Source organism: Nicotiana sylvestris, chromosome 2, assembly GCF_000393655.2.
Source record: "Nicotiana sylvestris chromosome 2, ASM39365v2, whole genome shotgun sequence".
In the NCBI taxonomy this organism is placed as follows: domain Eukaryota; kingdom Viridiplantae; phylum Streptophyta; class Magnoliopsida; order Solanales; family Solanaceae; genus Nicotiana; species Nicotiana sylvestris.
Window position 1 is genome coordinate 136,480,740 of NC_091058.1, and position 11,035 is coordinate 136,491,774.

Sequence of the window (11,035 nt, forward strand, 5' to 3'; positions counted from 1 at the left end):
CCATTTCTATTCTGTCGTATCGTATGGAACCAGCGGAGTTGAAGGAGTTAAAGGAGCAGCTTTAGGAACTCCTTGATAAGGGGTTCATTCGGCCTAGTGTGTCACCTTGGGGTGCGCCGGTTCTATTTGTGAAGAAGGATGGCACTATGAGGATGTGCATTGATTATAAGCAATTGAACAAGGTAACAATTAAGAATAAGTAACCTTTTCCTCGCATTAATGATTTATTCGACCAGCTTCAGGTAGCGAGAGTGTTCTCCAAGATTGATCTCCGTTCAGGTTATCACCAGTTGAAGATCAGGGACTCGGATATCCTTACGACGGCTTTCAGGACCCAATATGGTCATTATGAGTTCTTGGTGATGTTTTTTGGGCTGACCAATGACCTAACAACGTTCATGCATTTGATGAACAGCGTGTTCCAACCTTATTTTAACTCGTTTGTCATAGTCTTCATTGATGATATTCAGGTATATTCGCGTAGTCAGGAGGAGCATGCGGAGCATTTGAGAGTTGTGTTGCAAAGATTGAGAGAGGAAAAGCTTTATGCAAAATTCTCTAAGTGTGATTTTTGGCTCAGTTCAGTGGCTTTCTTGGGACACGTGCTATCCAGCGAGGGTATTTAGGTTGATTCGAAGAAGGTAAGGGCGGTACAGAGTTGGCCCAGACCGTCCTCAGCCACAGAGATTCGCAGCTTTCTTGGTTTAGCGAGGCATTATCACCGTTTTGTTCAGGGATTCTCATCTATCGCATCGCCCTTGACCAAGTTGACTCAGAAGGGTGCTTCATTTTTATGGCCAGACGACTGTGAGGAGAGCTTTCAGAAGCTCAAGATAGCTTTAACCACAACTCCAGTGTTGGCTTTGCCATCAACTTCAGGTTCATATACCGTGTATTGTGATGCTTCAAGAGTTGGAATTGGGTGTGTGTTGATGCAGTAGGGTAGAGTTATTGCTTATTCTTCTCGTCATTTGAAGCCCCGTGAGAAGAAATACCTTGTTCATGATTTAGAGTTGGCTTCCATAGTTCATGCGTTGATGATTTGGAGGCATTACTTGTATGGTATGTCTTGTGAGATGTTTACTGATCATCGTAGCCTCCAGCACTTGTTCAAACAGAAGGATCTTAATTTGAGGTAGCGGAGATGGTTGGAGTTGCTTAAGGATTATGATATCACTATACTGTACCATTCAGGAAAGGCTAATGTAGTGGCCGATGCTTTGAGCCGAAAGGCGGTGAGTATGGGGAGTTTGGCATATATTCCAGTTGGGGATAGACCTCTTGCAGTTGATGTTCAGGCATTGGTCAATCGGTTCGTGAGGTTGGATATTTCGGAGCCCAGTTGGGTATTGTCTTGTGTGGTTTCTCGCACTTCTTTATATGATCGCATCAAAGAGCACCAGTATGATGATCCGCATTTGCTTGTCCTTAAGGATAGAGTTCAGCATGATGATGCCAGAGATATGACCATTGATGATGATGGGATGTTGAGGATGCAGGGCCGGATATGTATGTCCAATGTGGATGGTCTTCGGGAGTTGATTCTGGAGGAGGCCCATAGCTCACGTTATTCCATTCATCTGGGTGTCGCGAAGATGTATCAGGATTTGAGGCAGCATTATTGGTGGAGAAAAATGAAGAAAGACATTGTGGGATTTGTAGCTCAGTGTCTCAATTGTCAGCAGGTGAAATATGAGCATCAGAGACCGGGTGGCTTGCTTTAACAGATGGATATTCCCGAGTGCAATTGGGAGAGGATCACTATGGACTTTGTTGTTGGACTTCCATAGACTTTGAGGAAGTTCGATGCTATTTAGGTGATTGTGGATCGGCTGACCAAGTCCGCGCACTTCATTCTTGTGTGTACTACCTATTCTTCAGAGCGGTTGGCGGAGATCTATATCCGGGAGATTGTTCGTTTGCATGGTGTCCTAGTTTCCATTATTTTAGATAGGGGCACTCAGTTTACTTCACAGTTTTGGAGGTCTGTGCAATGGGAGTTGGGTACTCAGGTTGATTTGAGCACAACTTGTCACCCTCAGACGGACGGGCAGTCCGAGCGCACTATTCAGATATTGGAGGACATGTTGCGTGCTTGTGTCATTTATTTCGGAGGGTCATGGAATCAGTTTCTACCGCCTGCAAAGTTTGCTTATAACAACAGCTACCAATCAAGTATTTAGATGGCTCCATATTAGGCTTTGTATGAGAGGCGGTGTAGATCTTTAGTTGGTTGGTTTGAGACCGGGGAGGCAAGGCTATTGGGGACATACTTGGTGCAGGATGCTTTAGAATAGGTGAAGGTAATTCAGGAGAGGCTTTGTACAATGCAGTCGAGACAAAAGAGTTATGCTAACAGGAAGGTTCGAGATGTGTCCTACATGGTTGGCGAGAAGGTTCTGTTGAAGGTTTCGCCCATGAAGGTGTTATGAGATTTGGGATGAAAGGGAAATTGAGTCTTCGGTTCATTAGGCCTTTTAAGGTGCTTCGGAGGATTTGGGGGGTGGCTTATGAGCTTGCTTTGCTACCCAGTTTGTTGAGTGTGCATCCGGTATTTCATGTTTCTATTCTCCGAAAGTATATTAGGGATCTGTCTCATGTTTTGGATTTCAGCACGGTTCAGTTGGATGATGATTTGACTTATAATGTTGAGCCAGTAGCTATTTTGGGTCGTCAGGTTCGAAAGTTGAGGTCAAAGGACATAGTTTTAGTGAAAGTGTAGAGGATAGGTTGGCCCGTGAAGGAGGCTACCTGGGAGATCGAGGGGGAAATGCGGAGAAAATATCCTCACCTTTTTGAGGCTTCACGTATGTTTCTTAATTCGTTCGAGGACGAATGTTTGTTTAAGTTGGGGAGGATGTGATGACCCGGCCAGTCGTCTCATGAATTACCGCTCCATTTTTCCCATTTCTTATTCTTTAAGCCTTGTTTATCCATGTTATGTGGTATCAAGTTGGTCAGATCGAATCCAGAATGATTTCGGTACGGTTGAGACACTTAGTCTCTTTTAAGAAAGTTTAAGTTGGAAAACGTCAACCGGATGTTGACTTACATGTTAGAGGGATCGGATGTGAGTTTCAATGGTTCGGTTAGCTCCGGGAGGTGATTTATAACATAGGAGTATGATTGGAGTGAGTTTTGGAGGTTCGGAGTAGATTTAGGCTTGAATTGGAGGAGTTGATATTTTAGCTATTTCCGGTTGGTAGGCGAGATTTTGATATAGGGGTCAGAATGGAATTCCAAGAGTTGCAGTAGTTCCATTGGGGTATTTGGATGTGTGTGCAAAATTTCAAGTCATTCGGACGTGGTTTGGTGGGTTTTTGTTCAAAAGCGAAATTTGGAAGATTTTAGAAAGTTTGGCTTGAATCCGATGTGGTTTGGTAGATTTGATATTATTTAAGGCGTTTTGAAGATTGGTACACGTTTGAATAAGGTATTAGGTTATGTTTGTGCTTTTGGTTGAGGTCTCGGGGTGATTTCGGATGGTTAACGGAGAAGTTTGGACTTTGTTGTAGCTGCTGAATTTGCTACTTCTGGTATTCTCGCACCTGTGGATTGAGGACTGCAGGTGCAGCACCGCATAAGCGGAGGATTTGATCGCAGAAGCGAAAAGGGCTTGAGGAGCAGGAATCGCAGAAGCGACTAAGAGATCGCATCTGCGATGTCGCAGATACGGGTAGGAGACCGCAGATGCGTACTAAGGGGAATACGTGATTTTCACAGAAGGGGAGGAAGAACCGTAAATGTTGTACCGCAGAAGCGGGTATTGGGTCGCACATGTGAAAATGTCTAGGCAGAAAGTATAAATTGTGGCCTTCGCAAATTTTAGCTAATTTCACCATTTTTGACTTCTGCTTTGGAGCTTTTTGGACGAATTGAAAGAGGGATTTCAAGAGAACTTCATTGAGGTAAGGAATTTGGACCTAAAACTCGTTCCTATGCTATTATTTCACGGATTGAAATTAGAAATTTTGGAAATTAAGGGTGAAAATTGGGGAAACAAGGGCTTGGAAACTTAGACCTTTGCTTGAGGATTTGAAAGACCATTTAAGGTCGGATTTCTGAACTTCTGATATGTATGAACTCGTGGGGAGATATGGAATCTATTGATGTAAAAATTATCGAATTCCGAGAAATGGGCCCGGGGGTCTAGTTTTGGTAATTTCGGGATTTGTATCGTATTTTGATTATTTTCATTTGGGCTTCCTTCCCTTAGCATATTTTGACGTCCTCGTTCTGGGATAGAGTCGACGCAAGTGGAGGCCGATTCGAGGGGCAAAGGCATCGCGAGCTAGAGCTCTGACCGGTTCGAGGTGGGTAATGATTGTAAATGATGTTCTAAAGGTTTTAAACCCCTGATTGCACATCGTAGTGCTATATTGAGGTGAGTCACACGCTTGATGACGAGCGTGGGGTCATGCACTATTGGGAATTGGAACTTAGTCCATCCCAATTTATGATTTTATTGCGTATTTGACTGAAATCTATTTGCTATCATCATTATTTGGGCTAAATGCCATATTTGGGCTTCTTTCCAACTATTTAAACCCTACGGGGATTTTTACTGGTATTTCCTCATGTTTTGACTTTATACTTGAACTCAGTCATGTTATATTTCACTGTTTTTATACTTAGCCATGTTTACTTTGTTTTAACACTTACATGATTTTTTAAATGATATTTTGGGCTGAGAAACATGTTTTACTACTGCCCGAGTAGCTTGTGGGGATTTTTGACTGAGTAAGGCCGAGGGCCTATGTTATGAGGAAACATTTGATACTAATTATGAGGCTGGGGCCTGAGATATGTATGCCACGAGGTGGCTTGATATTGCGCTTGGGTCGTAAGGGGCCCCTCCAGGAGTCTGTACACCCCCAGTGAGCACGGGTACCCATTGTGATGTGATATTGAGCATGAAGAGATGGTATTGTTCTATTTGATTGCCCGAGGGGCTAGTATTGTTCTGAGATGTTGCCCGAGGGGCGGATTTCTTGATAATGTACCCGAGTGGAAAGCCTTTATGTGTTTACTTTTCATAATTGACTGTCAATTACCTGCTTAAGTATTGAAAAAGGCTTTTCATGAAACTACGTTTGAGTTAAAGAATTTTACCTATTTATCACTGGTTTACTGTTTTAATTGTTTTACTTCTTCATTATAGAATGCTTTGTGTCTTACGTGATTTCTTGCTTTCAGTCTTTATTTAAACTTGTTACTCACTGAGTTGGAGTACTCACTTTACTCCCTACATCCCTGTGTGCAGATTCAGGCGTTGCGGATCCTGCTAGTGCGAGTTGAGAGCTCCCGATAGATATCGGAGTCCACGAGGTAGCTACTTGATGTCTGCAGTCTTATGTTTCTCCTCCTTTATCATTCCTATCCCTTTTCTGACATTTGTACTAGCTTATAGACTTAGCGGACTTGTATTATGACTTATAGATGCTCATGACTAGTGACACCCTGGTATCGGGTTGTCTTGGGTTATTCTTCTACGTATTTATGATATTATCTGCTACTTTGGATTATTTTATCATGTTTAGACTGTTTCTTAAGGCTTAACTGATAATGATTGGAAAATGGGAAGTGTCGGCTGGCCTTGTCTTCACGAGAGGCGCCATCACGACCGAGTCAGGGTTTAAGATCGTGACATATTGCCTCTAAATCTACAGAGCCGGAGGTTACAGGAGCCGAGGCCACCGAGGTGGTCCCGACCCGAACTAAGGGAGTTGAAAAAAGGGGTTTAGACGAAGTCTCTGGGCCATCCATTGACCAAAACACATCGGGTGCTGAAGGGCGCCTGGTTGATGAACCCGAAGAAACCAACAGTGAAGCCCCTTGTAGGAGAGAGAGGGCCCCCATCGACCCAATCGGGGTATTCAACGTAGATGAGCCTTTGTCGGGCCCATCATTCTCTCCTGGGCAAATACGGGATACCCAAGATATGAAAAATCCTACTGCGGGGGCATCTCCCAGAGAGAATAGTAAGTTTCAAGGATCTTTTGCAGGGGCTGAGGAAGGCCCCGATATCGACACCGCGTTGATCTATGAAGAGGCTGAGAAGCTTCGACAACAGGTAATTTTAATTTGATCGTTGTATCTTAAGTTTCGATTCTTGCTTTTCTAGCTCCCTTCTTTTGTGTTCTTAGGCCTTTAAGCTCTCCAACCAAGCCTTTTCCAAGTCACAAGCAGAGTTGGCTCGTTGTGAGGACAAATTTAGGAAGCTCGTCTCTGAATTGGATGAACTCAAGGCCCTTAATGCCCAAAAGGAAGGGGAGCTAGGTGACCTTCGAGCTCATTTGGATAGGGTATCTCGAGAGTAGGCCGATCTCAATGAGCAGGTGATACGACCCTTTTGGTGTTATTTTGGTGCTTCGGTATTGATTGTTTGATATCTTAATTTGGCTTTTTTGGCTTCATCAGAAAGATGATTTAATGCGAGAGGAGTTTAGAGTCAGAGATACCGAAATCCTTGGGCTGAAGTAGCGCATGGATGAGGTATCTTCCGATAGAGAAGCTCTTCGAGAGAGGCTCGCCTAGATTCAGTGCTAAATCCAAGGGGCGAGGGAAGAAAGCTACAAGTACAAAGACCTCCATGCTGAACTAATCATTGAGCTATCTATAGCTAAGTCCGACGTCGCTGAGCTCATGTCCTCATACAGAAAAGATGTTGCTGCTGTAAATGCTCGAGCCAGGAAGGTATCCGAAGATGCAGAGCTTAAACTCACTCGAGATTTGGAACATGCCCGATTAAGATCTCGTAGACAGGCTCTCAAGGATGTATATTATGGGGGCATCGATTTGTCCACCGAGATTGAGAGGGTGAAGGCCCTAGAGGAAGAATAGACAACTTTTGCTTTCTTCCAAAGATGGTTCATCCAGTGAATCAACCAGTGGATTGGAGGATGATGGGGATGGCGATGAAGCCCCCGAGGGGGAGAGTGGTGTTGATATTCCGGGGGTCGAAGACCAGGCTGTTGAAGGCACATCATCGGAGTGAGCACCGTCTGGTCAAGTGACCCCGGTGGTAGATTAGGTTTTTACTTGTTCCTTTTTCTTGTGTAAGGGATCCAATCTTGAGCTTTGTAAATACGTCTTCGTGAGAACTTTACCATACATATATATGGATTTTTGCTTTTCAACATTTCTTGTTTTCGCTTTTCCTTTTCAGAATAAATTGACGATGCTTGTCGATAACTAGTTTTGTGTGTCGGGCTTATGATATAAACCCCTTATGTTTTCCTGCTTGATGAGAAGTTGATGATAGTTGACCGTTCAGCGTTCGATCCTCGAGTAAAATTCTGACTCGGGCTCATCGACCTTTCGGTTTTCAACATATCGGCCCTTAGGCTCTTTTAGGCTGGCCCTTAAGCTCTTATGTATTGGCCCTTAGGCACCTTTTTTAGGCTGGCCCTTAGGCTCTTACGCATTGGTCTTTAGGCACTTTTTTAGGCTATCCCTTAGGCTCTTACGCATTGGCCCTTAGGTGCTTTTTTTAGGCTAGCCCTTAGGCTCTTACGCATTGGACCTTAGGCACATTGTTTAAGTTGGCCCTTAGGCTCTTACGCATTAGCCCTTAGGCGCTTTTAGATAGGGTAGATGTGACCTCTGATATAGCTATAGTTTTCCCCGTTTCGTATAAAGACTTTGAAGTTTTGAATATGCCTTGGCATATTTTGCGTTCGTCCGACTCTTCGACAGCTCAAGTAAGAACCTCGATTATGAGTCGATATGTGACGATAATTGAATACCTCGGGATTTCCTCTTGAAAGCTGATTTTTCGAAGCCTTTTTGTTGAAGGCTGATTATCTCGAAGCCTTGTTATTGTTTATAGCTGATATGATCAAAGCTCTTTTGCTTATACCAGGGGTAGCCTGATTAACCTGTTATTTTCGATGTATTTGAAAGGCTTTAGTTTTATAGCGACAGTTGGATGTCTTCGAGCTGCGTTAATTTGGCTGGAGCCTTTTGATATGACCGTAGTCAACAGCCCCCGGGTGGGATGACCTCGGCGTCTATATCGAGGGTATGACTTTTTAGGGGTCTTACAAGTTCGATATATAGCCTCAGTCTTGATATCGGGGTTATGCCTTTTTAAGGTCTTATAAGTTTTGGCATGCCTTGTTGAGGTTTTACAGATTTGGTGTTGCCTCACTAAAGTCTTACAAAATCAAAATTGCCTTATTGAGGTCTTACAAATTCGAGTTTTTGATGGCTTCGATGAGTTGACTGTCGATGACAGTCCCCGAGTGTTCGAGGATCTTGGTCCCTTGAGCAGTTTTTGCGTGAAAGTAGTGAACTTCTTCGAGACACAAAGTGCTTTGATAAGCAAAAAGGCTTCCTCAATTACTTGATATATGTGTACATGTTTTTGCTTTTGGAGGCTCGATTATTCTATATGGATATGGTTCATTCGACCGTTTGGCCCAATACATCATTCTCCAATCGAGGTCCTGCTGGGCATAGTTTGAGTTCTTTGAAGAAGTGACCTCCTGGGGTGATGGCCCCCAGTATTTAAGGTTGATCATAGAGAAGCCTTGAATACTTGATGAGTTTTCCTTATGTCGCATGTGGATGTTTCCTCGTTAAAAACCTCGCCAGTAAAACCCGTTCGAGATAAAATTTGGTCTAAGGGAAAAAGAGTATAACGCGTGCTTTAAAACCCAAGGTATTCTAGGTCTTCGAGCTGGAGGGTGCTTCGATTCCGCTCAATCGGACATCGGCAATAAGTCAGTATAAAACATAAATGAAAAGGGAGAAGTTTGTACCTTAGCATTGATGGCATTAGAGATTTGACCCATTTTTTATTGCTTGCTCCGAGGACGCGGCACGGTCCTTTATTTACTCATTCGGGAAAAACCGAGAATGTAGGTTGTGGTTGCTATTTGTCTTTTTACTTGTATTTTGGTCTCTTCGACATAGAGGGCATAGATGTCAGCATTGCGTCGTGCACCGTGAACATCTCTCTTGTTGTGTGTTGTTCCCCAGACACTACTTTTAATCCATCCTTGGTTGGAAACATCATCATTTGATGAAGGGTTGAGGGTACTGCCCTCAAACTGTGTATCCACGGCCTTCCAAGCAAGGCATTATATCTCATGTCACCTTTGATGACGTGAAACTTGCTATCTTTGATTGTTCCGGCTACGTTGACTGGGAGGATGATTTCCCCTTTGGTTGTCTCGCTCGCCATGTTGAATCCATTGAGAACTCGAGAGGCGGGTACGATCTGGTCAAGCAGTCCGAGCTGCTCCACCACCCTCGACCTGATTATGCTGGCCGAGCTACCTGGATCCACGAGCACACATTTAATCTGAATTTTATTCAAAAGAAAAGAAATTACCAGTGCGTCATTATGAGGCCAAGACAAGGTCTCGTTGTCCTCTTTGCTGAACATGAGGCATCCTCTGGTATGTAACTCCGAGTTAGCCTTTCCCTAGTGATGGATATCTTTGTCCGCTTGAAAATGGGATCCTGTGGGGCGTCGTCCCCTCCAATGATAATGTAGATGACGTGTTGTGGTTCTTCTGGTTCATTCTTCCTATTTTCATCTCTTTCTCGGAAAAGGTTCTTAGCCCGGTCACTGAGAAACTCACAAAGATGCCCTTCATTGAACAAATGGGCTACCTCTGTGAAGGGTCCGATAATACGGGTATTAGACACCTGGAATCTTTGATTTTCCCTATGGCTGATACGATGCCCGTGACATCAACATTGAAGTTGTACTCAGATAGCCGGGGTGCCTCTGCTGGCCCAATGTGCCTATCAAACCCGGCTTTACCCATGAGCCCCCGAGAATTTTGACCTCAATCTACCCTTCGATCGTCTCGAGGCATGTTACGCCTTGGTACGTTTCTTTGATCTTCTACATACAACTGGTATCTTTCTTTGTTCGATCTTGGCTCCCTTTCTGTAAACCTTTGCTCCTTTGTAAAGAGGCTGCTGGGATATACTGAGCCCGAGGGGGCTCCTAGTTGGTCGTCTTCGACCTTGATCTATGATTGGTACTTGTTGTGCACATCTGCCGAATTCATGATGAGATATTCGATCAAATTTTGTTTTAATTTCCTTGAAGCTACCGAGCTTTATTTGTTCAAGCCTTGAGTGAAGACATGTACTTCCCAATCGTCGGAGACTGGTGGTAATTCCATTTGGTCCATCTAAAAGCAAGATAAGAATTCCTTTAGCATCTCGTTCTCTCTTTGTTTGATTTTGAAGACATTAGACTTCCTGGTGGCGACCTTAATGACACCAGTGTGTGCCCTCACAAAAGAATTTGCCAACATGGCATGAGTCTATTGAACTTGGGGGTAGATTATGATACTACATCATAGCCCCCTTCGACAGTGTTTCTCCAAATTTCTTCAACAAGACAGACTCAATTTTGCCGTCCTTCAAGTCATTACCTTTTACGGCACAAGTATAAGCGGTAATGTGATCATAGGGGTACGTGGTCCCGTTATACTTCAGGACATCGGCCATTCTGAATTTTTTCGGGATGAGCTTCGGAAGCGCACTTAATGGGAATAGCCTCTTCAGAACTTCTTTGAATCTATACTATTTAGAATCGGGGGTGCCCTGGGGATCTGATCAACCCTCGAGTTATAAGTATCCACCCTTTTGTCGTTATCTTCTATCTTCTTTTCTCCTGATTCAATTCTTTTGGTGAGCTGCTCGAGCATCTTCATAATAGCAGGGTCCGTTGTTGACCTGTTATTGCTCGATCTCTCCAGTACCTGCTCGTATCGAGGAGCCGTCTCCGGTGCCACTGTGCTTGGGGTTTTTTGTTGACTTTGCAGTTGATCAATAGCCACTTGTTGTGCTTGCAACATTTCAAAAATGAACCTGGAGGCTGACTCCTCCTTCTTCCATCCCTTGTGCTTCTTGGCCTCCATCCTGGGCTTCCTTGTGACAGTTCCTTATGGGGTCTGTGCCTACTTCTGTGTTTAGGACGTTGTGGGAGATGATATCAACTGGATCCATATTTGGTACTCCCTCGGGGTTTACAGGTGGTACACCTAGCCTTAAGCCACTATTT